The 13,297-nt window shown below is 48.1% G+C and overlaps 1 long non-coding RNA gene across 1 annotated transcript; it reads left to right on the top strand.

Moving 5' to 3' along the window:
* Nucleotides 1–9,651: 9,651 nt before the first annotated feature.
* LOC139055959 (uncharacterized) lies at nt 9,652–10,621 on the top strand. The gene is made up of 3 exons (XR_011512044.1): nt 9,652–9,844; nt 10,119–10,210; nt 10,337–10,621. It is a non-coding gene; the product is annotated as an uncharacterized lncRNA (long non-coding RNA).
* Nucleotides 10,622–13,297: the final 2,676 nt, after the last annotated feature.

The raw sequence follows: 13,297 nt of genomic DNA, 5'->3' as shown, positions 1-13,297 counted from the left end.
TTATATATTCTGCTAGTCATCCACAAGCATTTTTTTTAAAGCAAACTACAAATTGTTTGTATGACCCACCGATAGAAAAAAAAATCGTATTTTAATACTGCGATGTTAAAGTGGGCAGAATTGATATCAAGTTGGAAATATATTTATATTGCTTTGAAAAAAGAATGAACTGTGTCCGATAGAGAACAAAAATAAACAAATATAATATGAACAAACTAAAATTTCCGGCAATATATTTATGCTAGTTTATATATAACTCACTAGTGTATATCCTGGGCATGCCTATTTATGGACAGCCAGCGGACGTTCAAAATGGGATGTCCCATGGACATCCCGGTGGGATGTCCTTCGGACATCCAAACAGGATATGGACTTCTCCTGTACGTCCCACGGACGTCCGTGTTGGATATCCGGATGGATGGACGTTGGGACTTATGGTGGACGTCCCACGGATATCCGTGGTTACTTGGGTAAAGCTCATGGCACGGTGCGAAAACGCGCACGCGGCGAAACCGAAACTGTGCGGTCAAGCATGCAGACGCGCAGTCGGTCGATGGGAAATCTGTGCGATCGCTGCATTGAGGCTTCATTCTATTCGCTCCATTTAGTTATACAAACACTATTAGAACATATTTCACATAGTTTGCTCTCAACGTTTACCTACCTTTCAACCAAGAAGCCGGTTCCCGGAGACTCCATCGAAGCGAGCGAGCGAAACAACTTTATCAGGAATGCCTGCAGAACGATTACACCCTAAGAACAGTTTACACCCTTTGAATGCCCCTTCTGCCACACAACGATAATCGTCATCTGCCTTAATGCGTTTGAATTCTTTAACGCTGCGAGCACGGTACTTTCCAGTAACGAACGGCAAGCACGTTATCAGCATGATAGCATTTCCTGTCGGCAATGCTATCATGCATGTTGATGACGCGCGTGAACGTTCGTTACTGGAAAGTACCGGACTCGCAGGGAAACGCATCAAGGCAGATGACGATTATCGTTGTGTGGCAGTAGGGGCACTCCAAAGGGTGTAAACTGTTCTTATGATGCGTTTCCTTTCTTTAACGCTGCGAGCCCGGTGCTTTCCAGTAACGAACGGCACGCGCGTTACAGGACCGAGCCCAAGGCCGAGTAGCGTGGCCGGGTAACCGCAGTATGGAGCTAGGAGGGGAAAGAAAAAGAAGAAAGAAAAATACAAAACGTGCGCAACCAGGGAAGGCAGGCGGCGAAGCGCGGGAAACCTTTATTTTCGGTCGCTGTAGTATGGCTCTAGCCACCATAGCTGTAGGCTGCGCTTGCGGCCGAGACGCCAGCGGTGTCTGTTGTCAGTAAATTTTGAATAAACGGTGCGATCTATATCTGAGCCCAAGATGAGAAATTCAGAAACACACCCGAGGCAGCACCACAAAAGCACTTGCATGCGGAAGAATTAACATGGATGCATACGCTATAGTGCGTCGCAACAAATGTACAGTTTAATAGCAACATTTTTTTTAATCAGTATAGTTTTACCTATACAGCTTTGCTTAATATTGCTACGGCACAATATGTGCGATCACGAAAGGCCAGCAGTGTGCAGACGACGACGACGATTAGAAGCTAGCGCGGGCTGTTGCCTCTTGGCCAAGCGCAGCGTATTTTCCTTGTAAATACATTTGTACATAGCTTTTCGTCTGCGTCTTCCTACGTAACATATCTGGTGGAGGTGGACGTTCCCTGTACCTCGTCACGGAGCTTCGCAGTGGACGGTACGTCGAGCCTTCCTTCATGGCTCCCGGCGACGACAACCCGACTCCGCCGGCTCCGACACCTGCTGCCACTTCGACGACCTACATCACTCTCCCCGCTCCCCGTGATCCTGGCGTATTCTCGGGCCAAGATGGGGAAGACGTCGATGACTGGATCAGCTTGTATGAACACGTCAGCCGCAATAACCGGTGGGACCCTACTATTATGCTCGCCAACGTAGTCTTTTACCTCGGTGGCACACCTCGAGTTTGGTATCGCACGCACGAAGATGAGCTCACCAGTTGGTATTCACTTAAGACACAGCTTCGAGACTTGTTCGGCAACCCTATACGGTCAACAACTTGCCGCGCAGAAGGCGCTTTCCGGCCGTGTGCAGACGTCAACAGAGCCCTATGTCACGTACATTCAGGACGTCTTGGCTCTGTGCCGCAAAGTTGACACCCACATGACTGAGTCAGACAAGGTTTCCCACATCCTCAAAGGCATTGCCGATGACGCCTTCAACTTGCTCGTTTGCAACAACGTAGCCACGGTCGATGCTGTTATAAAAGAGTGCCGCCGCCTGGAACGCGCCAAAAGCCGACGTATTGACCAGCAGTTTGCCCGTCTGCCCAACACCCCAGCGACATCTTCCTGTGCCGACGCTCCTCGTCCCAACAACACTGCCGATGTTACCAGGATCGTCCGGCGTGAGATCGAGGCCGCCTATCCGGCTGCCTTCGACTCCAGTCCCACCAACGCATCTGCAGTCACGGTCTCACTGATCCAGGCAGTTGTCCGCCAGGAGTTTGAAAACATGGGTCTTCACACCATCTGCTCGGCCCATCGCCCTGATACCCGCCCGGCTTCTTCGATTTCGCCCCGTCCCGCATCTTCTTACCCACCACGTTTCCGCAACTCATCTGAATGGCGCACTGCTGACGACAAGCCTATTTGTTTCCACTGCCATCGAATCGGGCACATTTCTCGGCACTGTCGTAGTCGCTGGAGTTCCCCGATCCGGTCTACTTGACCTGCCTGTTCTGGATCCTGCTGAACCACACCCCAGTCGCCTCAGTTCCGCCGACTTCGTTCGCTTGCCACCTTCGGCACTGACCTACGTTGACCTAGTGTCATCCCCACCAGTCCCCGACGGTCACTACATCGCGGCTCCTATGCAAGACGTCCTCCTTACACACGGGATCACAGTACCCCATACAGTTTTATCTATTACGGCGAATTCCGTCTGCCTGCCAGTGGTCAACTTTGGCTTGACGACACAAGTGGTGCCACGTGGGATGTCTTTGGCCCAGCTTTGTTCATTCGAGGATCACTCAGTAGCATCCATTGCAGTAGACGACACTTCATCCGATACTCCTCTACCATCGCAGTCGACAAATTGTACCATCGCTGATTTACGGAAAATGATTGCCCCCGACTTGCCCTCCGAGCACGCTCGTGAACTCTACCGCGTTCTGTTTTCCTACCACGATGTTTTTGACTTTAACGATCGTCCTTTAGCCCAAACTACAGCTGTCAAACATCGCATTAATACCGGCGATGCCCTTCCTATTCATCGCCGCCCGTATCGAGTGTCACCAGCTGAGCGTCAAGTTATTCACGCAGAAGTTCGCAAAATGCTGGCCAGGAACATTATTGAACCGTCATGTAGTCCTTGGGCGTCACCGGTTGTGCTGGTAAAAAAGAAGTATGGCTCATGGCGCTTTTGCGTGGATTATCGGCACCTTAACAGGGTTACCAAAAAGGACGTGTATCCCCTACCTCGGATTGATGACGCCCTTGACTGCCTCCATGGTGCTCGCTATTTCTCCTCTATTGACCTTCTCTCCGGCTATTGGCAGATTGCCGTGGACGATCTCGACTGCGAGAAGACTGCCTTTGTAACACCCGACGGTCTTTATCAATTCAAGGTGATGCCGTTCGGCCTATGTAACGCTCCTGCCACTTTTGAACGCATGATGGACTCCCTTCTTCACGGTTTCAAATGGTCCACGTGCTTGTGCTACTTGGACGACGTTATCGTATTCTCCCCAACGTTCGCTACGCACCTCGAGCGCCTCTCAGCAGTCCTGGACGTTTTTCGGCGAGCCGGTCTGCAACTCAACGCATCGAAGTGCCAATTCGGCCGTCGCCAGATTACCGTCCTTGGACATCTCGTTGACGCGAACGGAGTGCAACCGGACCCAGGCAAGATCCATGCTGTTACGCACTTCCCTGTTCCGAAGTGTGTCAAGGATGTGCGCAGCTTCATCGGCCTTTGTACGTACTTCCGCCGTTTCGTGAGGAATTTCGCCGCCATAGCACGACCACTAACCGACCTTTTGAAAAAAGACGCTCCTTTCCAGTGGGGCGATAACGAGGCCTCTGCATTCTCTCATCTAATCGACATTCTCACAACGCCTCCCGTTCTGGCCCATTTCGATCCTTCTGCGCCTACCGAAGTCCGTACTGATGCCAGCGGTCACGGAATTGGAGCAGTACTGGCACAACGCCAGCGTGGCCACGACCGTGTTATCGCTTACGCCAGCAGGCTCCTCTCACCCGCGGAGCGCAACTATTCCATCACTGAGCGTGAGTGTCTGGCCTTAGTTTGGGCGGTTGCGAAATTCCGCCCATACTTATATGGCCGATCCTTTTCCGTTGTCACAGACCATCACGCGCTTTGTTGGTTACCGCTCATTGAAAGACCCTTCAGGAAGACTTGGTCGCTGGGCCTTACGCCTCCAAGAATATTTGTTCTCTGTCACCTACAAATCTGGCCGACTACACAAGGACGCTGACTGCCTGTCTCGCTACCCGGTAGACGAGCCTGACGACGCCGACAGTAGTACCGCCGACGGCATTTTCTCTGTGTCTGCCTTCGCTAACATCGCCGATGAGCAGTACCGAGACCTATCGCTGCGAGTACTCATCGAGCGTCTGCGCTCTACACCTACCGACGCATCCGTTCGCCGATATGTCCTCCAGGGCGGCATTCTGTACCGAAGGAGCTTCCTCCCTGATGGCCCTGATCTTCTTCTTGTCGTGCCAAAACATCTACGACAGACTGTGCTCTTTGAGATGCATGACGCACCCACTGCAGGACATCTTGGGGTAACCCGCACGTACGACCGTGTCCGCCGCCGCTTCTATTGGCCTGGTCTCGCTCGCTCCGTTCGACGCTATGTTGCTGCCTGTGATCCCTGCCAGCGTCGGAAGACACCTCAGGTGCTACCTGCCGGTCATCTCCAGCCGATCACCGTACCTGTGGAACCGTTCTTTCGTGTTGGATTAGACCTGCTCGGTCCCTTTCCCACGTCATCCTCTGGGAACAAATGGATAGCCGTCGCGACTGATTACGCCACCCGATACGCTATCACTCGGGCTCTCCCTACCAGCTGCGCCACTGACGTCGCGGACTTTCTCTTGCGTGACATTATCTTAGTGCATGGCGCCCCGCGACAGCTGCTCACTGACCGTGGTCGTAACTTCCTCTCGAAAGTTATCGCCGACATTGTACGTTCCTGCTCCATTCAACACAAACTGACTACTTCATACCATCCTCAAACCAATGGCCTGACAGAGCGGTTAAACCGTACTCTTACCGATATGCTGGCCAAGTACGTTTCCAAGGACCACCACGACTGGGACATTGCCCTTCCTTACGTAACATTTGCGTACAATTCTTCCCGGCACGACACCGCCGGATTTTCTCCTTTTTATCTACTGTACGGTCGCGAACCTACCTTGCCCCTAGACACGGCACTTCCTCCTGCTGCGGTCTCAACAAGCGAGTATGCGCGCGACGCCATCGCCCTCGCCGACCATGCACGCCAGCTTGCCCGTGCTCGACTTACGGCCTCACAGACCACTCAGCAGTGTCAGTACAACGCCCGCCATCGTGACGTACAGTTTTCACCTGGTGCGCTCGTGCTCCTGTGGTCGCCCTCTCGTCACGTCGCACTTTCAGAGAAGCTTCTTTCGCGATACACAGGCCCCTACCGCGTGCTGCGCCAGGTGACGCCTGTGACTTACGAAATTGCTCCTGTGCGCTCAACCTCGTCCTCTCCTGTGGCATCTAGTGATGTCGTACACGTCAGTAGGCTCAAGGCCTACTACACTGCTTCCGAGTCCGATCTTTAGTCGCTCCGGGACGGCGCTTTTGCAGCCGGGGGTAGTGCTACGGCACAATATGTGCGATCACGAAAGGCCAGCAGTGTGCAGACGACGACGACGATTAGAAGCTAGCGCGGGCTGTTGCCTCTTGGCCAAGCGCAGCGTATTTTCCTTGTAAATACATTTGTACATAGCTTTTCGTCTGCGTCTTCCTACGTAACAATACAGTTATAAGTTTCTGGCTGAAAACATGTAACGGCTTACATTATGCAATATTATATAGGTTTCTTTTTTCTTGTCCATCAATTGCTGCTGTCAACTTTATAGGTTTTCACGTATAGCGTTTTCATATATCGCTCTTGCGCAAGAGGAAGGGCCTTCTCGACAATGGCGCCACTCCCCAAATGGCAGACTGCGCGCTGCATGCAGGCGGCCACGTAACCCATAGTTCTCATCTAAAATAAAGCTTCGTCATTACAATATATGACTCATGCCTGTACTGCCTCAGTATACGAAATCGCATCCGTCGGAAGTCTCATTGTGAATATTTTACATATGAACGTCCGGTAGATATCCCGCACTTCTAGCTGGCATATATATAAAAAAAAGAAACAGTCGTTTGACGTGATCGAACTTTCGGTTTCCGCGTTCGAATATACATGTTTTCTGGTTTTTATATGGGGCTATGATGCACTTATGTGACAAATCGAGACCGCCGAACATCCGAAATGACGTCTAATTGATAAAGACACCATAATGCATAAACGAGGTACGCCTAAATGAGTACTTGTAATTAATGACATAATGTAGCGAATGGGTACAACCACACACAGAGACACACGTAGCTAGAGTGCCTGAATGCTGGTGTAAGTTGACCATTGAAGTAATGAAATAACATTACTATAAAGGAGGTGTTCCTTACTTGCTGCTACCAGCGTGAGCCAGAGAAGAGGCGACACACGAGAGATGCGCACTTAATATTTACACGAATATAGCGCAAGTTTTTTCCCCGAAATTTCGAGTCTTGGAACGCGCCTCGCATTATATTCGGGTTCGTGACATGAACATAACGTGTGCTATTTTTATTTTACTTTATCTAACGCTGACATTTCACCGTGCGCAAGAGCGCGCGAGCTGGGAGTTCTCACTGTTCATTTCGCGCCGCCTTTATCCTCCCGGTTTAAAACGCTCTTAGTGCCGCATCAGCATGGTTACGGCGTATTAATTGAAACCTTGTGCAAGACGATCGGCGGTGATGTGCAGGCGCGCCAAGCGAGCGGCCTTCGAAGTCGCCCGGAGAATCGTCGCACAGTGCCTTCGCCGTTTTTTATTCTATTACGGGTATGTCTGAAGTGCTGCCTGCCGAATAACTTTGGTCGCATGGGGGGCAGAAACCGTCATCGCCGACGGTGACAAAGAAGTCAGCAGTATCAATGAGTGATTGTGCATGCACTTGTCCTTTCACGGCATTTTGCGACGGCAGTTCGCAGTAACGAGTAATAAATTGCGCTTTGCGAGCACCCGCTTTTCTACGTCGTTTCCTGTTTCCTTGCGACATCACTTCGTGTTATATATATCGTTTTTTTTTTTTGTGAGACCGAAAGTCCCCTCTCATGTTATATTAGTGGTCGCGTCATTTTGTGCATATACGGTAAGCGTTTAATTGGTTTTTTAGTGACGTGCCACAAGGGACCATGCACACTGTCCGACAGCCGCTGAGCCAATTCGTATATTTAAGAAGCTGTGTTGATGCAGCTTAGTTTTGCAGAGGCCGCCAAATTTAATGTCTTGTCATCGGTCACAGGAAAAGCTAGAATAATAAAGTAACGGGGCACGAAAGGTCTTCACGAGTGGTTCAGGCAGCAATTGAACAACACTTTGAAATTGAACCTTAAGGCCATGCGTTCACACGCGCCAGTGCGTTCCGACAGGCTGCGCAGTGCTTTGAAGAAGTGAGAGGCAGCAATTTTTTGTTGTTGTTGCTTTTGCGTAACAAATGTTGAAGGACGAATATATATAATGACAGAGTATATACCAGCTATACAAAAGCGATGACGGCGGTTCATCACACGGGGAAAAACAGCAACCATCACATACAGACGTTAGTGACAGTTCATCTGGCAGTTAGATCACCTTCCGGCTAAAGGATGGTTCTGTATTTTGTTCTGGACTGATAGAACTCTAGTAATTAGAGTGAATAATGAAATCAGAATCAAATTTATTTTCGCCATATATGCGGGTGCGCATGCAACGACCACTATTATGAGAGCAAGAGTACGTGGAGACCAGTGTGCAAGTCGCAAGAAGAAGACATATCGCGTAAGTATTACATTTGCCTTACCAAAAAGCACAAGATTTCAATACTTCAAAAACGGATATGTTTGCAACACTATTGTGTCGTTCATTATTGCTTTCTTCTTTTGTAGTTAAACTATCGAGAAAATAACTATTTAACGGAGAACAAAATTTAATCAAGTGGATATTGCATTAGGCAGTTCTCGTAATAGTCATCTGAACTGCAGAAAGAGTCAAGCAAAATTGTTCGCGAACGGCGCGGTAATTGTGAACGGCCCTGTCGCAGCGCAGAAAAAAATCGTCAAACGAACTAAGCGCAGGCGACTCGTGGACTGTACAGTTCTAGGAAACATTTCAGTTAGATGTTTTCTCTGGGAAGGGTGAAAGAAGCGATTATACGAAGGCGAATTGTGAAGATGTCAAAATCTGCAATTTTTCGAGCTATTGTCGATTCGTCTAAGAATAATTAAGGCTGCATGCCAATCAATGCAAATCATAAAATAGAGCATTTCTGCTGTCGACATGGATTTGATTGGGAAGAACTAGAGTTAGATCAAATTCTTCCAATTTTCGCTCAATTAACGAATGACGTTCAACAATCAAGCAGTTAAGAATTAATAAATTCATGGTATATCATGAGTGTTTTTTCAAGCGCCGTCTCGTGTGAAGCATATCTACCATTTTCGTGGAAAGCTCTCTGGAAAGCGTATTGACTGTGTATGCATGCATGCACCTATCGAACTTCGTGCACATATAGACGTGATGCTTTGACGATAAATACTTATTAAAATTCAGATTATTTATTTCTGCCTTGTAAAGGTAGAGACAGCAGAGGCGCAGAAAAAGCTGTCAGATACAGATTGACAAAGCCGCAGCCCCCTTTCGTTTGGCAAAGCCTTTACAGCGACACTTTTAAAACAAAGACAATTGCACCCGGTAATAACAGGTATACAATACTGAGCAAGTACAAAAGGAAACAAATCAAGATTATACGATATTTGTACAATACTCCCAAACAAGAAAATAGAACCTACATGCTAACGTACATAGCACCCAAAGTACTGTTCGACGCGTTGAAGAGGTCAAAATTATTGTTCACATAAGCTATATACATACTCGTATAGCGCTACCAATCCCTGCAAAATATAGAACGCAGATTTTCATTACACACACGCACGCACGCACGTGCAGAGCACACACACCAAAAGGAAACGGCAACTCGCTCACAGGATCGAAGCGCCTGAAAAAAGAAAAAAAAAGGAAAAGTGTGGGGAACCGAGGTCGTCTTGGGCTGTCGCCTCTCCATCTCCCAGAAGGAATGAAGAGGTTCTTGGAAAGCAGGGACGGGCGATTCTCTCTGTCAGCATCAGCTCCCACCAGCGAGGACGGGCGAGAAAGCGAAACGGGGCTTTCCTTGCTGTCTATTTTTTCTTCGTCAGGCCAACGCCGCCTGCTCACAGGGGCGCAGGCGAGTTTCCGCCAAATGGCGCGGGGGCGCAAGCAGTTGCGTGAGTTTCCGCCAAATAGCTCTGGATGCCAGCTCGTTCCGCGTCTCTTGGTACACTAGTTGGTGCATTTCTGTTATCATGGACTGCGCATATATAAACGAAAACTACACAAAAGTGACATGGACAAGAACAGCGCAAGCCCTTTCCGTGCGCAGTGGAGCCGCCGTATCTCGCCGTTCAAGATATGCGTACTCGTAAGTGGCATTTTAATTTCACGTTGTGTAATGCACGACTGTCTTTTTCAAGTGAACAAAGGTCGCTTTGTATTGTGTAAATGGTTTTGCAACGTATGATAAACTCCTTGTTTTTGGGCTTAGGTTTTCTGACAGGAAGAAAAAAAAAAGAGGCTTTACATGAGAACGGATCAAGCGTTCGAGAGAATTGGGACAGGGAAATGTGAGACGTACTTTCATGCATATATTTCGAATATTATTTTTTCGTCTTGTATTTTCGTTAATTTTTCTCTAGGAAACACTGGAACGACACTGCTTAAACTGAAGCACAGTGTGCGAATGACCTGCTACGCTCGGAACTGTTATCACCATTCGGGAAGAAATCGGGTAAGACGCTTGTCTGGTTGTTATTGCGGAAAAGTCATAATTAATTAGAAGTTGCTTTCGTTCCTTCCCACAGATGAAAAAACATAACTGTAAATACCTGTATGATATACGTCTGGTGCATTGCAGGTAGAGAGAGAGAGAGAAACAACTGCAGGTAAGAATGGATTGTGTGTGGCGCGCTTCACCGCATGTGGACTAGAGTAGATCTAGGAACATCAGACAAGAAGACACGTATGTGAAACCCTGCGGATAGCCCATATGTAAGTTCTTCCTCAATTTTTATTTTGTTGCATTTTCGTAGTTTACGTGTAATACTTTGTCACCGCGGTCTCGACGTTATGTACACCTATACATTTGTCTCGTGGCAGTCTGCGTGCTATTTTGTTTGGGCAACTATGTATTGTATTCATTTATCGCGCTGCCTGGATGTTGTTGTTGTTTTTTTTTTCACTGATATTCCGACCAAAGTCAGTAAACCTATCCTTCCTGTCCTCATGTTTCCTTGGGCGGCTCTGAAGCGTATCTTAGAGGAATATTTAGCTTCAGATTCCCGCATGGAACAGATGGTGAGTGACATGCTGTGTTTTCTTTTTAGAGAAACTATGTATTCATGTTTAATATTTGGTTGATTTTCATTTTTTCATTCATACAATACCGCAGCCATATGCCATTCTGTCATAGAACGCTGTTTCTAGATATATTTGTTTTATGTGGTTAAAACATTTAAAACGAGAGCGATCATATTTCTTATCCTAACCATTATTTTTTACAGACCACGATAACCACGTATTTGGATGTCTGGTTTAACTCTACGTGCGCTGGTTCATGCAGGTGAACTTTTTTTACAGATACGGAGGAACGGACACCGGTCGTGCCGTGGGCACTATGCTGCAGGGCATACTAACAAATGAAGCTGCACTGCAGTTCAGCTGGAAAGGGTCGCAGGGGACGAAGCACGCCTTCGTGAAGCTCATGGACATCACGAATCTCATTCTAAGTAAGAAATATGGCATAACAATCAGCTTTCTAGTGCACGTTGCGAGCATCGGTACCAACTGCATACTTAGTTTTTTTTTTTTCTTCATTCAAACAAGCTGCTGCTTATTGCATCTTGCTGCGTACAGTATTAGCATTTTCTTTAACAAAATAATGCCGTAGTAAGTGAGTTCTACTTGCGGCGTCCATATTTTGCCACTGCTTTTGAGGAGTTTGTTTTGCTTCACCATATAATATATATGCTGTTTCTGCTTTAACCCATGTATGCTAACTGTTTTCTGCAAAACATAGACCTATCATCGTTGCCATCATGTCAGCAAGTATATGTATCATGCCATAAGCTTCCCCTCTTGCCTCTCCAGACATTTACCTATTCACCTCCTTGTGCCGCTTGGCGCTCCGGGCTCCGGCGCGTTCTTTGTCTCCGCGTTTCAACTTAGCTGTTTCATACAGTGCTCACGGGAAGCAACAAGACCTATCGTGGTGTAAATAGCCGCGCTACCTATCGACACAGTAGCCACTGTGTATGCGTGTTTTGTTATGGTTCCGTGTTCAGTTCCCCCTATTGCTAACGACATATAAATTACCAACTATCCGGTACTTACACGATTTGTGTCGTCCAGCCACTCTTCCTGACAGCTTCGATACTGATTTGCACGTCCCTAATATTGCTTTGTTGTCGTTTCTTTAATGTTTCGTGAATATCTGGCTTATGATCTTTTTGATTGTTTCACTTCTTCAAATGGAATGCGACTCACCAACTGAACTATAAAGCGGGGGCAGCTTTCTTATATGTGCCGCTTTATTGCAGCATCTGTGAGGAGCACCTTCCCTGACGCTTCACTGGCATCAGTGGCTGGAGTCGCAAAACGCTGGTTAATTGGAGCAGCTGACAGGGATGGAGGCCGGAACGAAAGAAGGCGCCGTGACCCAGCTTCAAGCCCACCATGAACTAGTGTTTGAAACTTGTGAACGTGTGGGTGTATATATCCAATTTAAGACAAATACAAGAAATAAAGACCTGTATAAGAATCTTTTGCCTGGCATGTACGTGGCATGAAAAGTAGAAAAAAGCGTTCGCTTTCGTGTGGTACTTCTATGCCGGCCACCACACAAGCATGATGCATGATGCGCATGCATGATGCAAAAGCTACGATTATTCGGGGCGTCAAAAGCAACGTCGGCTTTCAGCACCGGGCCGGTGCAATGCCGACCGTTATTGTCGTCAGGGCCATGGCTGGCCCGCGTGTGGCATGCGCTCGGCTGCGTTGGCCAAATAGAATGGCCTTACGGCTGGCCGACTGACTACGTACCTAAAACCTTGGTAGGCCCTCGTATGGGACGCCGTCGGCCAAGTCGGCCACAGTGGTCGGGCCTAGATCGATTGCCGACGATCGGCCGACGTTAGGCCAATGTCAATCCCCAAAGCTGGGCCGCCCTTGGTTGCCGAAGTCGGGCCAACCGTTTTGCAGTCGGCCGGAGACGTCTGGCCGACTTTTTGCCACGGCCTTTTTGTTGCTTACAACTTTTGATTGTGCGAAAAGGCATTAATCTTGATTACAATACAAATGCAGCAGTGAAAAGTAGACAACATATTGCCGAAAGTATGCAATCTTCAACCAATATTATTTCGTATAAATGCGTTCTTTTAAAAAATGATGGCCCCAAACACAAATGCCAACACCGCCCGAGAGCGATGCAAATACTATGAGCACGCGTTATGAACAAAAGATTTTTGTGGCGCCAAACGACGGGGGAAATGTGGCGATACGCATTCCTCTCGGCTGCCATTGCATATGGCTGCTCATTAGCATAATTCGCGCGGCTCGTCGCAGCAAAATTTATGGCGGAAAATCTCAGCAATGGCGGCCCAGCGCAACGTCAGGCATCGTCAAAATGACGTTTACGAAACAGCCCTTCCTGTGACGCTCCTCATGAGATATTCCTTCAGCCAATCAGCAAGCTGGCATGGCGCACATTTTGGATCGCCACCACATATTCGCGCAATTGCAGATGCATTGCACTGGCTTCTGCACGCTACTGCTCACATTCTTTTTTAAGCGCTAACATCACAATATATCTGCCAAGGAC

The sequence above is a fragment of the Dermacentor albipictus genome, chromosome 1 (genome assembly GCF_038994185.2).
Source record: "Dermacentor albipictus isolate Rhodes 1998 colony chromosome 1, USDA_Dalb.pri_finalv2, whole genome shotgun sequence".
NCBI lineage: Eukaryota > Metazoa > Arthropoda > Arachnida > Ixodida > Ixodidae > Dermacentor > Dermacentor albipictus.
The sequence above is the reverse complement of the archived record's forward strand: the minus strand, read 5'-3'. Positions and strand labels throughout refer to the sequence as shown.